General features: G+C 36.1%; 1 protein-coding gene and 1 non-coding gene across 2 annotated transcripts in view; both read left to right on the forward strand.

The window, feature by feature from the left end:
* The first annotated feature begins 2563 nt into the window (after positions 1-2563).
* LOC132851853 (small Cajal body-specific RNA 14) lies at positions 2564-2694 on the forward strand. Its single transcript, XR_009649072.1, has one exon. It is a non-coding gene; the product is annotated as a small Cajal body-specific RNA 14 (non-coding RNA).
* A 1832-nt stretch (positions 2695-4526) lies between these two features.
* megf11 (multiple EGF-like-domains 11) overlaps positions 4527-18759 on the forward strand; it is a 96126-nt gene continuing 81893 nt past the window's right edge. The window contains exon 1 of the mRNA XM_060877951.1: positions 4527-4770. The gene's annotated coding sequence lies outside the window, so the exon portion shown is untranslated. The remainder of the gene's footprint in view (positions 4771-18759) is intronic.

The raw sequence follows: 18759 nt of genomic DNA on the forward strand, positions 1-18759 counted from the left end.
CATGATGGTCCATCTCATGCTAAGGAATGAAAAAGTATTTAGTAATTGTATCTAAATTAAATGTCACCAAATTCTGTAACCTTAATTTATTCTGGTCTATTCTGTTATAATGTGAATAAGACACTTTCCAAAAACTCTACAAATAGTGTAAAGCTGAATTAAGTGACTTTTAAAATCAGTTCCTTGAAATGTTCATGCTTCCAGCCTACTAAAATAACCATAATCCAAAAGGAGTTGACAAAACTACAGGATTGACAGGATTGAAGTAATGCTGAAAGGTACCAATCAGAAGAGGGGCAGATACAATTTCAAAATCATTGGCTATTGAACAATGAAGACTATTAACAAAAAACAAGTGGAGAAAATGTAGTACATTACATTTACAGCCACCCTTATCCAGAGCAACTTATATTTAACTCACTTTTATACAACTGAGCAATTGACAGTTAAGGGCCTTGCTCAGGGGCCCAGCAGTAGCAGCTGGGTGGACGTAGGAATCGAACCCACAACCTTCCGTTTAGTAGCCCAATACCTTAACCACTAGGCTACCACATCCCCCACATAGTAACACAGGGACACTGAAAAGATCTGGATAACCCTCCATGGTTGATGACAAGACAAAGAGAATATTTATCTGGAAGACTAACAAAGGATCTACAAATCACTTTAAAGGTGCAGGTACTTCCAGTTACTGATCATTCAGTATGCATGAGACAACAACTTCCTGTATTCCACCCAGGCTATGGAAGACATTTCAATTCAATTCAATTCAAGTTTATTTGTATAGTGCTTTTTACAATTGACATTGTCTCAAAGCAGTTTTACAGAACATAAACATAGAACAAAAGGTTAATATAAAGAATAATATAAAGATTAATAAAATACAAAATTCAAGCTTAATATTAGATATATTTAAATGTGTTTGTATTTATCCCCAATGAGCAAGTCTGAGGTGACTCAGGCAGCAGTGGCAAGGAAAAACTCCCTTAGATGGTAAGGAAGAAACCTTGAGAGGAACCAGACTCAATGGGGAACCCATCCTCATATGGGTGACACTGAAGGGTGTGAATATAAATATACAGTCTGACAAATGTTGTATTGATGCAAAAGATCACACCTCCTCTATAGTATCGCAGAGTCCAACTGGAGCTGGTAGATCTCTAGATGTCTCAGGATTCTCAGAGTCGGCCTCATCTCAGTGGAGGTCCAAAATCTTCATCGCACGGACGACGATCAGAGCTGGTACAATTTCTGGATGCCTCGGGATGGGTAGAAAGAGAAAAGCAGTGGAAAGGGATTAACATAGCTGCTGTTCATAATATTTGTAAGTCTGATGTAATAGTGCACAATATTGTGGACTGTATTATGTGTACGCCTGACTAAAGAGATAAGTTTTTAATTTACATTTAAACTGGGAAAGTGCGTCTGAGCCCCGAACACTATCAGGAACACTATTCCAAAGTTTGGGAGCTAAATAAGAAAATGCTCTACCACCTTTAGTAGACTTAGATATTCTCAAAAAAAGGTTGATCTAACGTTGAAAAAAATACGCCGGTTAAATCACCCCAATCCATGTGAAAAATGTTTGGCATGAAAAAAATATATCTTATCATCCAAAGAATACCATAGCAACTGTGAAGCATGGTAGTGACAGCACCATGATTTGGAACTGCTTATTTGCAGCTAGTACAACAGCTCTAGTCAAGATAAATGGAACAATCAAGCTTGTTTTAGCACAAAGCCTTTCTAGCTACTGTCAGAAAGCTAAAGATGGATGAGGAATTTCACCTTGCAACATGATCGCATCCCAACTATATCCCAAAGGAAAGGATTCCGAAAAGAAAGATCAAAGTCTTGGGATAGGTCAGTCAAAGCCCAGCCATTTAGTATAATTATAGAAAGAATATTGAGCACAAGAGATTCTTTGGCAATCTAAAGGAGTTAGAACTTTTTTTGCAAGGCAGGTGAAATAAAATTGCCAGAGAGAGAGAGAGAGAGAGAGAGAGAGGGAGAGGGAGAGAGAGAGAGAGAGAGAGAGAGAGAGAGAGAGAGAGAGAGAGAGAGAGAGAGAGAGAGAGAGAGAGAGAGAGAGATTATTTGTTTCAAGATCACAGATAGAAAAAAGATATGTTATCCTGATTTCTGCCTTTCCATCAAAAACAAAATGTAATTTCCAGGATGGGGAACAGTAAATATAGTAAAAGTAATGTTATAGAATCTTCTTTCCTGTACATAAAATGTATATAAAATACAGTTTACCCATATTACCCTGAACTATGGGTAAACTATGCATACAACTATTTGAAAAGTAAAGCACAAGACCTAGTAGGTTCACTATCAATAAATAAATCTGTTTTGCAAACATAGATGATGCTTAGATGTAAAGGCAGAAGTCAAGATAATCTGTTTCCCTATCTGCAACCTTGAAACCAATAATCACACACAGATGGTTCGATTATCTGTTTTAGGTCTTGTGTTCTAGTGGCCTGGTGGGTAAATCAAATGACTGTGGTGCAATAGGTTGTGGGTTTGATCCTTGGTTGGAACAGTAAATGATAATTGTGTGATTGCCTAGAAATGGCTTCCGTGACAAGTTTCCATACTGTAGTCAAAGGCTATCACAAACATCAACATGATTCCTACCGACAGGACCTGTCAAGCATTCAGGTGACCTGTGCGATGGTTTCATACAACCCTAATTACTGTTAGGCTTCAGTATCTCTTTGACCTGAATCTTTTTGCCTATACACTAGGCAAAGGTGGGTTTTAATGTCCTACACACTAATCCCCAATTAAGAAAGGATGTTAAAGATAATGCTTAAGGGGTTTGTTCAACAAAATTAACCGACAAATTATTGTAAGATATTATTGGGTAATCAACACAGTTTGACTTTAGATTTCATACATTCATTCATCTTCTACCGCTTATCCGAACTACCTCAGGTCACGGGGAGCCTGTGCCTATCTCAGGCGTCATCGGGCATCAAGGCAGGATACACCCTGGACGGAGTGCCAACCCATCGCAGGACTTTAGATTTACTACTGTTCAAAGACATAATCTGAAGACTCAGTATTCATATGGGAAAAAATTGTGTTTAATTATTTACCCAAATCATATAATGTATTTTGGGAGTATTTGCCAAAAAAAAAATTTATTTACCATCATTGCTACAACCCCAGACTGGGCCATAATATTAAGCTTAAAAAGAATACAGTGACAGAGCAGGTCACCCTAGACTTCGCCAAACATATTGTCTGATCCTTACTGTGCAGTCTTACAAAGTCATTTTTTGCATTGTTTTTTTTTTTTTTTTATATTTTAAGCTTTAACCACATTTTGCTATTTCAATTTTGTTTTCTTTGGATATGGTGTGACTGTATTAAGGTTCCTGCATTAACAGCAATTTTCTGTTTTTCACAAGAAAAACTTACATCTGAGGCAGACCCAGCTATTTGTGCCTTTGAGAAGGAGCAGAAAAGCCCCCAGAGGACCTCAAATATTTTGCGCAAAAAAGCTCAGAAAGAGTAGAGAAACCCTCAGAGGACCTTGAATGTTTTGCAAATGAAACGTGTTTGCCTACCCAAATAATATTTTCTATATTCCTCATTAGAAACGTCTTTTCTTTTTTGCCCATCTGAGGAACTCCACACATTAGGGCTCAAGCTATAGCCACTTACAGTGTTGCCCCCTACTCCAACACCACTGGGACTGGTAGATGTTAAATATGCACAAACTTTCTGGACAGTTCACCAAAACAGAATAGCTTAATCAGCAGATCATGGAACCTATAGCCACCCCCCAGGGGGAGGCCACTGGAGAAAGATCTGGATAATTGCTGGATTTGCATAGAAGCAGCAGGCACACATCTTCAGAAATGCATCTGATCTTATTCAAATAAGATGTCAGATTAATGGTGTACCATATTTAACAGTGAGAAAGAGTAGGATCATTTCTAATGAATGTCAGTGTGTTTTTAGTATATTTATTTCTTTCACATAGCATTCTATTTAATAAAAGCAGTGTTTTGTGTGTTTTTGACTGATGGCATATCAAATACTATTTGGAAGTGGGTGGCTTTTTGCATTGGCGAGTTTGTGCAGCAGATTGATGCATAATGAAGCATTTTTCACAGCCGCACAGAGATCTGCAGACCAAGCTGGCAGTGTCTATCATCAGCGTGGCTTGAATTTATTCTGTACTTAAACTTCTAATCAAATCAAATATAGAAACATGCATCAATAGTACATGACTTAAAAAAAAGTCCCCAAATGAATTAAAACACAACAGACGCAAGCAACATCAATAATCGAACGGAATATGAACCAGGACAACGTGCGGAAAAGCTGATGATTGGACGAAGTTCCCAAAAGAAAAGTAATAAACTGGGGGAAGAGACGAAGGCGCGCGCAGATTCAAAGTTAGCGGAACGTTCCAGGGTACGTGCGGCTTCACCGCAGGTGGCTGACGTCACGTGAGTTTAAAACGGGGCCGCGCGCTCGAGCTGAAGTGGCGAAGCGGACAGCGCTGTGCTGCTATTGCGGTGTACGCAGCCTCTCCAACAAGCCCCACGGTGCCCTGCTCCTGCACAGCCTCTCTCCTCGATTTACAAACACGCATGACGAATTTATGGTTGTTTCTTTACTGTTAAAAACAGAGAACCAAACTGTATACGTGAAAAAAGCGGAGACTACAATTTTACGCACGACGTCCTCGGATGAACGGACATTAACTGCGGCTTGGAAACAGGGACAAACCGTGATTGTTCTGAGGTAGGTTGCATTTGTCATGTCAAGATCTTTAGGGGGGTTTGAATGAAATCATCTGGTCATTTAATTAGTATAAAGCACTAGAGTAATAGTAAAGTAGACTTTTGGCACGGTTACCCAGCGGTGTCGTGGCGCGGTCACTGAGCGATCTGTACCACTTTACGGTGTTGTCACGCACGTGCGGGATATAAAGCTCGTTTTATATGACTGGGAATAAAGAATAAAAACATGCTCTTTATGTATAGACCAATGGGTCCTTTTCATTAGCTGGACAGTAACAACCCCTTGGATTTTTTTTTATACATGAACTCTGTTAAGCTGGTTTTTAATTGTGCTGCACCGCCGGTAGGTTTTTCCACACTGTTCCTTCTCTTTATATTCCTGCGGCGTAGTGCACACTGCTGCACACCTACATTATTAAAGTAATAACAGACCTATGGCTTAACTTCCAGTGAGTGCGATACGCACAAGGTGTCACGATTAAAGGTAAATGCGAAAGGGGTTTCCACTAGATGACTTAGCCTATATTTATTTAACCAACTTATGTTGTGATTGCATTTTTTGATTCTGTTCCTCACTGGTGTGTTTACCCAGCACAGCCTCTATCGATCTCCAGTTCAGTGATAAAGACTCGCCGTAATTCAGTGGGCAATAAAGGCTTGTGTTACGCACAGCCCAGATGTTATTTTTCTAATGGACTCAGTGCATGATGTCTATTAAACTGCTTTAGCTGGTGATAAATAACAGTGCTCATAAGAGGTTAGGCTATAATTATGGCCACAATCCAACAGACTGAACTTTATTCACATTACGCATATCACTTTAGTATTTATTATAGACTTATTGAATGCTGCCTTTAATTATGACTTTCCTCTGCAAGTCAGATTATCTATCACCTTACAAAGAAAACTGATGCACGGTTTATGGATTAGAGTGATTTTTCTTTCTTGGCTTAGCTTGCAGCTGTTATATGAGCAGCACTCCAAAAATATGTGCTGGGAGCAGTAACCTATTTATTTCTGCTCGTTGAGTTTGTTTACGACTTTTTAAAATGTATTATGGAATAAATGCAGTTGAATCATCTTTCCACTTGATGGCTCTATTGAGCAAGGCAAGGTGCCAGCTTTATTTTTTGTTATGCTGTATAAAAACATACAACGTGAAAAAGCAGGTTAACTTTTTTTTATGCAGATTTTTGGATTGCAACATAATTTGAAAATAAATAATAAATAAATAAATAAATTCCTTTAGATATTTGTTTAAAAGGTTGATTCTCTCTTAAATATTCTTATTGCTAGATATGCTTATTGTGACCATGAGTGGGATTTACAAGAGCCATTGAATATTAATTGGTGCCGGATAATGGTTCATACTCATTTCCTATATAATTATCTTTATATTATATATTAATTTCATATAATGTTTTAAAATATTTGATCATTATTTTAGAGACATTTCTGTGTTGTAATTGCTGAATTACTGATCATGATTTTAAAAAGATCTGATACACTTCGTATTCACATACACTTGTCAGGTATAACATTAACAATTAATGTAATTACACATAATTTCTATTTGTACAGGGACATTTTTGGAATATCCATCTTTCAAGATAATGAGATAGCTAAGTTTTTCAAGCATGGATCACTTTTATTGTGTACAGTGTGCTTATAACCTTGAAATGTGTTAAATGAATTTTAAGATTGATAACATAATATACTGCTCGCTGCATAAAATATCAGCATGGTGTTTGTTTTGGTTTATCTTTAAGAGTTATACCCCACTGTTGTGGCCACGGCATAGTCGAAGGCGTATTGCCTTGCATTAGTTAGTAGCTATGCAGCAATCAGTCAAAAAGTCATAACTGTCATAACTGTACTGTGGCAATACAGTAATGCAGCTTTTGTTTACAGACCTGTGCTTTTAAGCTAATTAAACAGTCCTTTTAGGTCCTTTTTGTCATTTTTTCTTTAGTTTTTCCCCTGATGTTTGATCTTTGTGAGCAATTGATCCATATGGTTCAAACAGTGTATCAGCATTAGAGTTTTCTTCTATTTTATTGGGCTAAATTTTTCTACATTTTCTATCATTATTATGTTTAGGATACAAAAGATACACTGTGTGCATAGTACCTTTAAATATGACAAGATTTACTTGATGGCTTTATTGTTTCTGTTTTTATTTTCAGTTTTATCTGCTTATTAATTGCAAAACAGTTTACATCTTGTTTCATTAATAACAGCTTAAACACACTTGAGCATTTGTGTACAATTTTACTGTGTATATATTTGAATGTAAATGCCTGATCCAAGGCTGTTGAACGTAACCTTGGATTGATGCGTGCTGAGTGCTGATATGTTGTTAGGCCAATGTGTGTGTGTGTGTGTGTGTGTGTGTGTGTGTACACACAAGCATTTGTATGTGTGTGTGCATGAGCAGCCCCTAAACAATGAAATTGAGTGAGTATTCACCTTTGCTCAGCAGAGTTCTAGACCTGATTCAGTTTGACAGCACTTAATGAGAGAGAAACATGGTGTTTCTTCTTCTCTCTTTTTTCTTTTATCATTTCCCTCTCTTTAGCCATGTGATGCTTCCAAGGGCAAATGTTGATTTCAAGCCTTTTCAGGCTTTGCGACTGCATATAATGTTTCCAGTTTACACTCTAGTAAACCCTTTCAGTTGGAAATCCTGATGTTTGGCTCAATCAATACACTTAATTAGTGTTGATTAATGAAAGAGCGTTGGTTGCGCAGTGCTGACAGTTGTTTGAATTCCCAAGGACAAACGTATTGGCATGCTGCATGGTGCCGCTTTGCCAGGCATAATAAGTATCCAGTCAGATTTAAATGTATTGCTTGCACTGGTACATTTGTGAGCGCTACAAATTTGAAGACGCTCACATGACACTCGTTTACATTAGTAAGGTATCAGTTAATTTATGTAATTTAGTGCAAAAAAAATAGTTTAGTCATTAAGAATTGATTTGCATTCTGTGTCTGCATTCCCAGATAAGAGCAAATAAGCAGCATTCATTTGTTACATTTAACAGAGTATAAACAACACAAGGATGTATTAAATGATAATGCTAGTGAGATGTATATTATCGGTTAATACTTACTACTAATATAGCTGACATGAAATAAGTGTTTTCATAATACAGAAATTGTTTGAAATGTAACAGGTTAGAAGCTGGATAATGTACATATAGGTGTGTGTGTGTTTGAGGAGGATAAGTGGATTTTGTGTAATGCCAAAGTAGAGTTTTGGAGCAAATATCTCCAATAAATATTGCATTTACAGTCATCAGATAGCTGCAAAGCTTACAGAAGATTAACTGTAACCTTTGATTTAGGGAAGACTGATTATTGAATGGAGTGCTTTTAAAACACCAGTAATGAGACACAGGAAGAACGTGATAGAGCACTTGGATCAGACGCGAAGAATCAAGGGGCAGTGTTTTGCTAATGAGGCCAGGAATTAAATCTATGTTAGTGCTTTGTTTTTTTACAGATGCTTTTCAGTGATGTTCTGTACTTAGAACATGTACTTAGTCCTTTCTGTTCACTTTAAGAGAAACAGATTTAGCAAATTTTCATGAGAAGGTAAGTTCTCTACTATCAACCAGATAAGACAGCGTCAAGTCATATAGTTGTGCTTCAGACTCTGTGAAATGACGTCTTTCTAAACCAAATTTAGGAATGACTGATGAAAATATAAAATGTGAATGAATATTCTATTAAATCAAAGTTCATAATGTTAGTCAAGTGAGACTGCTTTTATAGGCTTATGGGATATATTTAACAATTTAATCAAACAGTTCAGATGTAATCATGTTGAATTCTGAGTGAAAAATTGCTGTCTTTCTTAAACCAATTACTGTAATGGCTTATAATAATTTCACACGAGCAAACTGATGGATTAAACCTGATACATACAATGCAACCACACATTCTTTCTGGAGATGTTTGAGATGTCCTTAGCTTGTAATTACATAGTATTATACACACCTCCATCTAATCATTTTAATCTTGTAACACATCTAAATTCAGCATCACTGAGAGAGTGACTCTCTCTCAAGAATGATGACTTGAGAGTGACTCTCTCTCGAGAATGATGTTTTCATTCTCTAGCAAACTTTGACCTTTATTTTGTAAATTAAGCCATTTTTTACATGATTGACAGATGTTATTTTAGTAAAAGTTTACAGAACAAATTACAATCACCAAATACCCTGGAGCCACGGCAACTGCATTACATAACACTGATGAAAAATATGACGGCAAAAGAAGGAACAGTACTTTAGAAACAACAAAATGAAAAATAGGGCACGGTCACTCTCTTGACAGCTGGTCGTTTATGATTCCTTAATGAAGCATACAGAATTGCTTCAGTTCTTGAAATTGCAAAAAGAATGTGTGGGTATTTAAATGCCAGGCCCTCCATACCATACCAAGTCCCCTCCAAATACATTGGGAAAGCAAGGACAATTCTTTTGTTTTTGTCATACGTAGAAAACATGTGGGTTTGAAATGAAAAGATTAATATAAGATCAGAATTTCAGCTTTCCTTTAATTACATTTACATATTGATGTGTTTGAACCCACCACCCATTTTTAAAGTGAGTAACTATGTTGGAACATGTGATTGACAGGTGTTATTTGTTGCCCAGAATTTCACATATAAACACTGCATTTGCTGTGAGCTGTCTATGGGAGAAAAGCGAGCCATTTTGAAGCTGAGAAACAGAGTAAATATATTAGAGCCATTGCATAAGCATTGGACATAGCCAATACAACAATATGGAATGTCTTGAAAAAGAAAAAAACCCCACTGGTGTACTAAAAATCAGACATAAAACTGGTTAGCCGAGGAAACAACAGCAGTGTATTACAGGAACATTATGAGAGCTGTTAAGAAACACTCAGGAGACAGGGCAGGAGTGAAGTTGTCATAATCCAGAAAGACTTAGAGAGCAGACATATAGAGGTCATACCACAAGCATGCGAATCACTCATTAGAAGAAAATGACAGAAAAGCAGATTGGGATTTGCAAAGACATATTGACAACCATAAATTTAACTTCCCACCTTATAAAAATAGAATCAGCAAGAATAAAAGAGACTAAAAGAATAAAATAAAAATATACTAAGAATAGTTGGAGTGAGTATCATGGCTTGGGCTTGCATGGCTGCTTCAGGAAAGAGGAAAGCAAGCACTAATCATTATTAATGATATAATTCATAATGGGAGGAACTTCATCATGCAGCAAGACAATGACTCAAAACACACTGCCAATAAAACAAATGACTTCATCAGTGCAAAAAATGGAAGGTGACAAAAGAAGAATGCATCAATTTGGTCATTTCTTTATGCATTTGGTCTAAGCATGAAATATGCAATCAAACATTGAGTGTTATTTACTTTAATTTACTGTAAGACTATCAGTTCCTATAACTTTGCTACCTAAAATTATGTGCTCCTTTGAGTTATTAAACAAATCTTGATGTAAATATCAGGAATCAAAAATAATTTCTAACTTATTAACCTAATTCAAAATAAATTCTGACCTGTTTGCTCATATTCATCTTTTGATTTCAAACCCAAATGTCTTCAGTGTATAACAGAAACAAAAGTATTGGCCTGGAGATTGCGACATTTTGGACTGTATATCTTGACTTTCCACTGCCCTTCCCACTTTGTGGACCAATACACAGCCACCTTCTGTACCGCTTGTGGTTGTCAGATCACTAAACAAGAGAAAGAAGAAAGACACTCAGGATGTATAATGTGTGGTAGGGTGTGCATCAGGACCAGAAGAACTCTACAAAGTAGTCATGTGTGTGGGCAGTTTCTACTTTCTTGCAGATGTTCAGACAAGGAATGCCAAGGTGATTATAATAGTAGGATTTAAAAAAGCTCTTAAATTATCTACTGAAACTCGTCAGAAGAAAAGGGAAGAGAAGTTGTTTTGACTGTTGAAATGTTGGCGCAGTCCTGCTGCTGTGGAAGAGAGACCGAAAGAGAGACAGACAGATGCATATAGCCACCCTGGGAGACAGAGAGACACACACAGAGTGAGACAGAGATAGAGGAAATCGTTATCGCATAGTAACCTACTGCGAGCATGCATGCAACATCTCTCCCTTCTCTGCCAGTGAGCTATGCTTTTATTATTACCTGCTGAGGCTACATGCCGAGAAGGCTTAATGCAATCATTGCGCTCCAGCGGTGAGTGCTTGGGGCTAGCTCCACCCCAAGTGGACTTTTTTATTTTTCTGTGGCCTTGCACAGTTGTCCATGGTGTTTAACTGGCTCTCAAGGGCAGTGGCACTCCTTAATCTGACTGTTACTTAACCTTCTTGTAGAAATGATTAGAATCTTTAAAACAAATGGCTTGAAAGCCTATATAAGTCCTCAGTTTATTTTTTTTAAAAGAACTGATTGACGACACTGATTTATATGCGTTTATTTGTTTGGAAAACACTTTTATCTGTAGCATTAGTTATCAGTTACTAGCTTTTGTTATTTCATGTGATTTAAACAACTTTCCAATCATTGGTACAGACCCTGCTGAGTTAACATTGTTCTCCAGAGCAAAGAGGAATTAGCTACTTGTGGTTATCAGACGAGATTGACGATTTAAATTCTAATACAATTGCTTACCATTTTTTGTAGTGTTCGTAGCAGTGTGCAGAAACTTTCCTTTATATGGGTACTTGATTTTTTTGTAAGATTTGGATACTATGTAGTATGTTCTGGATATGTGAAATTTATAGTGAAATACACCAGGTATGCGAATTTTGTAGTTTTTATATGTGAATTCAGTATTTTGTTTACAGTGTTTTTGCAGCAGTTTAAAAAGGGACTGTATAATAGTATTCACTTTTGTGTGTGTGTGTGTGTGTGTGTGTGTGTGTGTGTGTGTGTGTGAGTCTTTGTGTGTCAGTGTGTGTCAGTGTGTTGGTGTCAGTCCAGTCTGTGGTTGTTGAGGGGTCTGATGGCCTGGGGGAAGAACCTGTAACACAGTCAGGCTGTGAGTCCCCGAATGCTTTGGTACTGATAGCCAGACAGCAGGAGGGTGAAAAGAGTGTGAGGGGTGCTTGGGGTCATCCTCAATGCTGGTGGCTTTGGAGATGCAGCCTCTGGTGTCAATCCTGTGATGGAGGGAAGATGGACCCCGATGATCTTCTTAGCTGTACTCGCTATTTGCTGCAGGGTCTTGTGATTTAAACTGGTTTAATTTCCAAGCCAGGAAGTGATGCATCTGCTCAGGATGCTATTGGTAGCCCCTCTGTAGAATATTTGAATGAGGATGGTGGCTGGGAGATTAGCTTTTCTCAGCCTTTGCATAGATACTTCTGGGCATTCTTGGATATGGGGCTGGTGTTGAGGGGCCACGTGACGTTCTTGACGTTCATCCGGTGAACAGTAAGAATTTGGTCAACTAAATCAACACCCATCTCTTTTGTTTTGTTCTTTTTCAGTGACAGGTTGTTGATGCCACGCCAGGCCGTTAAACACTACATCTCCTCTCTGTATGCTGACTCGTCGTTTTTGGTTATAAGACCCCCACGGTTCATGTTAACAGTGAGCATCATATGATTCAAGCTGTGCATTGCTGTGCAAAATAAAACCATGTAGAAAACCTTTATTAAATTATTTGCAAATCAAATGACCATTATGTTTATGTGAACAAGTGCATTGATCCTTCCTAGACAACACTTCCAAATATCGTCATATGGTCGAGCATGAGCAATATAAACACACTCACTCACTCACTCACTCATTTTCTACCACACAGTCTTAGATAATTAGTCATAGAAGTGAAGCGCAACACTAAGACAAAAAAAATTGCTTGCAAATGAAAGTTCATGAAGAAAAGTCACTGTGTTATTCTCATCAGCAGGGTGCTCTCACAAAGAAAGTACAGCAATGGCACTTCCATTGCCAGATTTCTGACTTTGTTTCTTTGGAATTTTTTTAAGTCGCTCAATAGTAGTTGTTATCTAATAATGGTTTAATTAAAAGTCCCCCTACTAGCAGGCATCATGAGGCTGTGTTAGAGTGCCAGTATATAAGCACAAAAACTGTGTGCATACATTTCAGTTTGTGGACATATATTTTTGTATAATTGTTTATACTTTCACAACTATACATCACTTTAACATATGTGGTAGGAATGAATACTTGGAATTTATGATCAAAACTGTAATTTAAAAAAAAAAAAAAAACAGCTCTTATAAAAGATGAATGGCATGCAGTGCTTGTTAAAGGGGAAATTAAGAAAAGAAAGAAAATCCCATTAGTTTTGAGTAAATCTTCATGCAAAATAATAATTCAAGCTCAACTTATTTGATCTATTTACATAGACTACACTTTTGGCTTGACATTACTTTTACACTGAGTATGTGTATGCTTATGAATTTTGACAAGGTGATTAGTTCTATGAGGTAGAGGCCATGCAGCAGGATTTCCCTCATCTATCTAAATGTCAACAGGACTCATATAGGTCCAAAATCCACTTTCTTAAACATAAAGGCAAGATTGTACGACTTCTTTTGACACTAAAAGCTGCTCCAAATGTAGAGTTTTATGGGCTGCTCAAATAATAGACATGAGTTGATCTTTTAATTTTGGTACGTTTTATCTTAACATTATTTGGTTATAATATCATAAAAGATAGTAATTATCATTCTACTAGAAGCAGCAACGGTTAGTTTCCATAAACCCAGAAATTTGCTTGTTAGATAGAATGCTATTCTAATGATCAGTTTGCTTTAGGCAGCCATTTTTTCAGTAGGTGTTTTGTGTTTCCTGTAACCATGTTTGCATTTGTCGGTATAGTGTAACAGCAACTCGTATTTCAGGAATCTCTAAGCCAACTGTTATTCCTATATTTAGGTTCTTATTTAGTTATACTTAACTAAACTTTTTCTTACCTCCGTACTTGTGTATGCATGTCGATGCACACAGTTTGAAGCCTTTCTCTAGCTCGCTAAGTGTCTTTGCAAGTATTTTTACAAATCTGTACCAAATACTACCATTGTGAATATATTAATAAACTGGAAACATATTAATAAGGAAGTGTGATGCTTTGAAAGTCTAAGTACTATAGTATAATGCCTTTGTGGGCAATTTGACTCACCTTGTAGATAAGTAAATACACTGTCAGTTTCATTCATGCAGAACCAAAGCCTGTATATTCTTCAACAAGGCAGAATGTTGTACATAGAAAATAGGCATTTATGTAGCATGACATATGCATAAATGGAACCATGCACACAAAGGACACAACAAATTAAGACTATGTAACTAATTGCAATATAATAATAATAATAATAATAATAATAATGATAATAATAATAATTATTATTATTATCATTATTATTATTATTATTATTATTATTATTATTATTATTATTATTTCCATGACTTCTAAAAAAAAAATCTATTTCTTAAATGTGAAAAGTATAAAAAAAGTGTCACTGTTATTACGGACATTTTTATTTCAACCATGTGGCACATCAGACATCATAATGGGGAAAAGTGTGATCTCTAACCATGGCATGGTTGTTGGTACCAGACGGGCTAGCATGAGTATTTAGAATATCTAAAAATTGCTGAACCTCTAGGATTTTCACACTCAACAATGTCGAGATTGTACACAGAATGGGTCGAAAAGCAAAAATTCAACATTGAGTAAACAACAACTTTGTGTGCGCAAACGACTGGAAAATGGTCAGATTGATTCAAGCTGTGAGGATAGGTATAATAACTCATACAATAACTCTTTACAACATTGGTGAGCAGAAAAGCATCTCAACATGCTTAAAACAAATACTGTCTAGTTTGAGTGTGAGTCTTTCCTGTTCACCATGGTTGTAGATTGTTGAGAGTTAATATATTCTTCCCGTCAGCTGACAGCTCCATACACAGAACTGTCATTCATCCATGTTTTTTGTTTTTCACACCATTCTGATTAAACTCTAGAGACTGTATTATTGTTGATGCCAGGAGATCATCATTCATGTTTATTCATGGTGCTTATTTTAAATCATGCAATAATGACCATCCATGCCATCACCTAATACCTGAATACATTTATTTTTCTTTTGCTTTCAAAAAATTGGAATGCGAACACATTCCTGTTATATAATATGATGGTAAAATCTTGCAGTCTTTAATTTGGATAGCCATGAATTGCCATTCTTTTTAAAGTCAATAGATTCTTTGAAACCAGGGTCATTTTCTTTTAATTATATACATTGAACTGACTGGTGTGTCAGTGACCCTGATAGACTGTATTACAAGCTGCACCTCAGCTGTGTGTCTGTACTACTTTGTTTTGCTTCTTGTCCGTCTTGCTCATTCCAAAGATTACATTAAATCCAATAAATCAAATCCACTGCAAATGTGTGAAATGTAAATATAATACTGGCAACATATTTTTATGCTTAGTTACAAAATGATTGAAGATGCAACATCCCCTATCATTGCTCACAAAACAGGGATGAAATGCATTACTGTATGTCTTGCAAGCTATAAAAAATAAAAATCATATTCAACTTGAAGCTCAATGACAGGAGTCAAATAACTGAATAACTTAGGTCAAACAATCACATCTGAACAAGAAGAGTGGACTCAGGAGAAGGAAACACAATGTTATAATAATGTGTCATGTTTATTACAACTTGTAATAAAATTGTGGATACATTTTCATATGACTGCTGTGACAAACAGTAAGAGCTCAGAAGCAGGGAATAAGTGAATGATGAGTTTCCTTATTGATGGAACAGCACTGTGCAACACTGGCACCTCAGATATTTTGTACAACAAAGAGTAGTTCACCATATTTGAACTGAATAGTCGCAATTGCATTAAGAATAAAAAACAGGGTGCTGATTGTTATCCAAGGAAGGTGTGTATTTTTGTCGCAGCTTCTGCTGCATTTAAGAGAACACACAATGATGAAAGAAGGCATGCTGCTTGACCATTTCACTTAGAGGTATGAACATGTACTGTTATGGTCCAGAAGAAATTTTAAAATTGAAATATCACTAACATTATGCTATACCATTATACAGTATAACAACATAACAAAGACATCTCGGGACAGAGTGACCCTCGATAAGAATAAAACACAGTGGGGGCATGATCGTATATAATATAATGCGTATATAGACATAATAATGTATTAGAAGAAGCACATGATGCTGTCATTTGAATTACACTTAGCCCTACTGACACTGTGCTTTTATAGAAAAATATTCAACACCTTCTGTACAATCAGTTTTAAAACTTCAGTAACACATCATTTTTTAGATTATGAGACTTCTACAAAGGCTGGCTAATCAAACTTAACTGAACTTATCTAATCGAACTAAACAGACCTTATCGGCTCTGTTAAATAGAAAAATTTTTCAAATCACTGGTCACTCAGAAGAGGTAATTAGTATTTAAATATATTTGAAAATGTGTGTTCTAAATGAAGATTTTTGGACATTAAAATTAATATATGTTGAATGGTGATATAAATGGTGGCTCTTTTCCACCTGTTTCTGACTTTTGAAATTATGTATAAGTATGTTATGTTACCGACAACCTACATCACACAAAGGCTTCTCAAATACACTACCAACTGGAGCAAAACCTTTTGACCATTTTAATGAATTGCACTTGAAACTCCTCCTGATTCAGTCACATTAGAATTAGCGATATCAGGCACTGATGTTGGGCAATTTGAGCCGCTTAGTTCCAGTGAAGGGAAATCTTAATGTTACAAGCAATACAAAGGCATTATAAACAATTCTGTGCTTACAGATTTGACCCAAATATGATTGTGATTGTCAGGTGTCCATGTACATATGGCCATGTAGTGTCATGCTTTTCTTTGTTACATGTTTTCTTTTTTAAATGTTATATAAAATGTCTGTGAAAGAATTGTTACTACAGAAACAATAAATAAGTTATTAGAAGGATTAATATAAAACTATCCTTTGACTTCCAGCCAGCAAATAACAAAAAAGAATACAGAGAACAAACTACCAACATAAATACAGAAAAAAAACTGAAATCCAACAGAGACATAACTGCAAGTGCAACAATGCACAGGTAATCTAAATAGTATAATGACCAAGAGGGAAGCCAATGAATGAATCACATGACCTCATATTTCTAAGGAAATGTAGCATTGCAGGCAGGGGAGGATGTGTTTGTTACAGTTCCTTTAATACTTTTGTAAAAGTATTAAAATTCCATTTGTAATTTCAATCTGAAGATGTTGAACAAGACACACTTATTTAACTCTGGACAACAATAGACATTTTGAGTTCTTTTGCAACAAAGATTTTATTAACATAATGCTTCACAATCCATGATTCATTCGATTGATATTAAAAATGAAGTCACAGAAAATGATGCAGCGGAAAATAATGATCTCTGTAGCAGTGACTGAGCCGTCATTTTAACCTTAAACAAAGCTATAAGTTAGCAAAAACAGTAAACTTCCACAACCTTGTTCTTGGGCTCTGTAGATAGCTATAGATTGGGGCTGGTATAGATTGAAAGTTATCGTGTTATAACATGGTCAGGTGAGCATATAACGTAAAATACATGTTGGTTGGTCTGGAGCTATCTGTCTCTGCACATGCTTATTGTATTTTGTGGGTTGTGCAGTTTGGGACCTCTTGTGTTCAAACAGTGCAACTGGATTAGGTTCAGTATTAATAGAATGCTGATTTCCTGAATCGCACATTTTCATCATGCACATCATCACATTTTTGCATCACCCTTACTATTTGGAATGGCTGTATATTAGGAGAGATGAGATAAAAATAACTAGCATGACACACATCATTTAGGCTAATCCACAATTGCTGATGCGGGAATCAATACTGCTGTTTTTGACTCAATGTCACTTATCCACAGCTTCTCATGGCTCCAGATAATGCTCTCAATCAGGGTTTTTTTACCTGCTCCTTTCCCTTATAACAATCAACTTTCCTAACCTGTCTGTTAGAAATATTTCTAAAGATTTGCTTTACAATTAATTTGTTTAGACCTGCCAACGTTTGACATTATATGCATATTATTAGTCTTTACTCTTCTAGCTGTTAAGATTATCTCTTTAAAATTGTATGCATCATTCATGAATAATTGTATAAATATAGAACTAACTGAACGTACTCAAACCAGCCCCTCTGGCACCAACAACCATGGATAAAAGTGCAGAGATCACTTTGACTGTTTGACTGACTGGATAACTGCATAAAGGAGCAGATGTACAGGTGTTCCTATTAAAATTCACAATAAGTGTATAAATCCTATAAAAAAAGAAAAGAAATAAATTATGGGAATTATTCATAAACCATAATAAGTTTTTTCCTCAGAGAGATTGACAGTGTGTGCACATACACAATGCACATGTGCACACAAATGCAAATCAGATCTCAGTGACATTTTCAAACCGAAGATGAAACAATCACAAAAATGTTTTTATGTGCATATGTGTGCGTGTGTGTGTATGTGCGTGTGTGTGTGTGTGTTTGCACACCTACTGTAAATAGTCACTTATGGCTTATGAAAATGCTGTAGGACTGAATAAATGCGTTAATAAAATATATTGATCAATCTAGTCCATATTATCATTACTTTAATCTTATCCCTAAAATATGTTTTTACTTTCAATACACTTTTCACAAGATTTAATTTATATCTCATTTAAAATTTTGAGACTATATTCATATAGAGACTTTACAATATTGAATGTGATTAGCATTATTTCACAGTCCCACTGGTTGTTGAAGGTTTCTGGTTCAAACTTGTAATAAAATAGTGAAAGAAAAAGAGAAGTTTTTTACAGATTTTTGTGAGCTTTCTAAATATGCACTTTACTTGCACCATTGCCACAAAATGATAGAACACGTCACAAATCAGATGTAATTTCAGACAATTGATCTATTTTTTGATTGCGGTGTATTATGTTAAACGTGT

This window comes from Tachysurus vachellii, chromosome 9 (assembly GCF_030014155.1).
Source record: "Tachysurus vachellii isolate PV-2020 chromosome 9, HZAU_Pvac_v1, whole genome shotgun sequence".
In the NCBI taxonomy this organism is placed as follows: domain Eukaryota; kingdom Metazoa; phylum Chordata; class Actinopteri; order Siluriformes; family Bagridae; genus Tachysurus; species Tachysurus vachellii.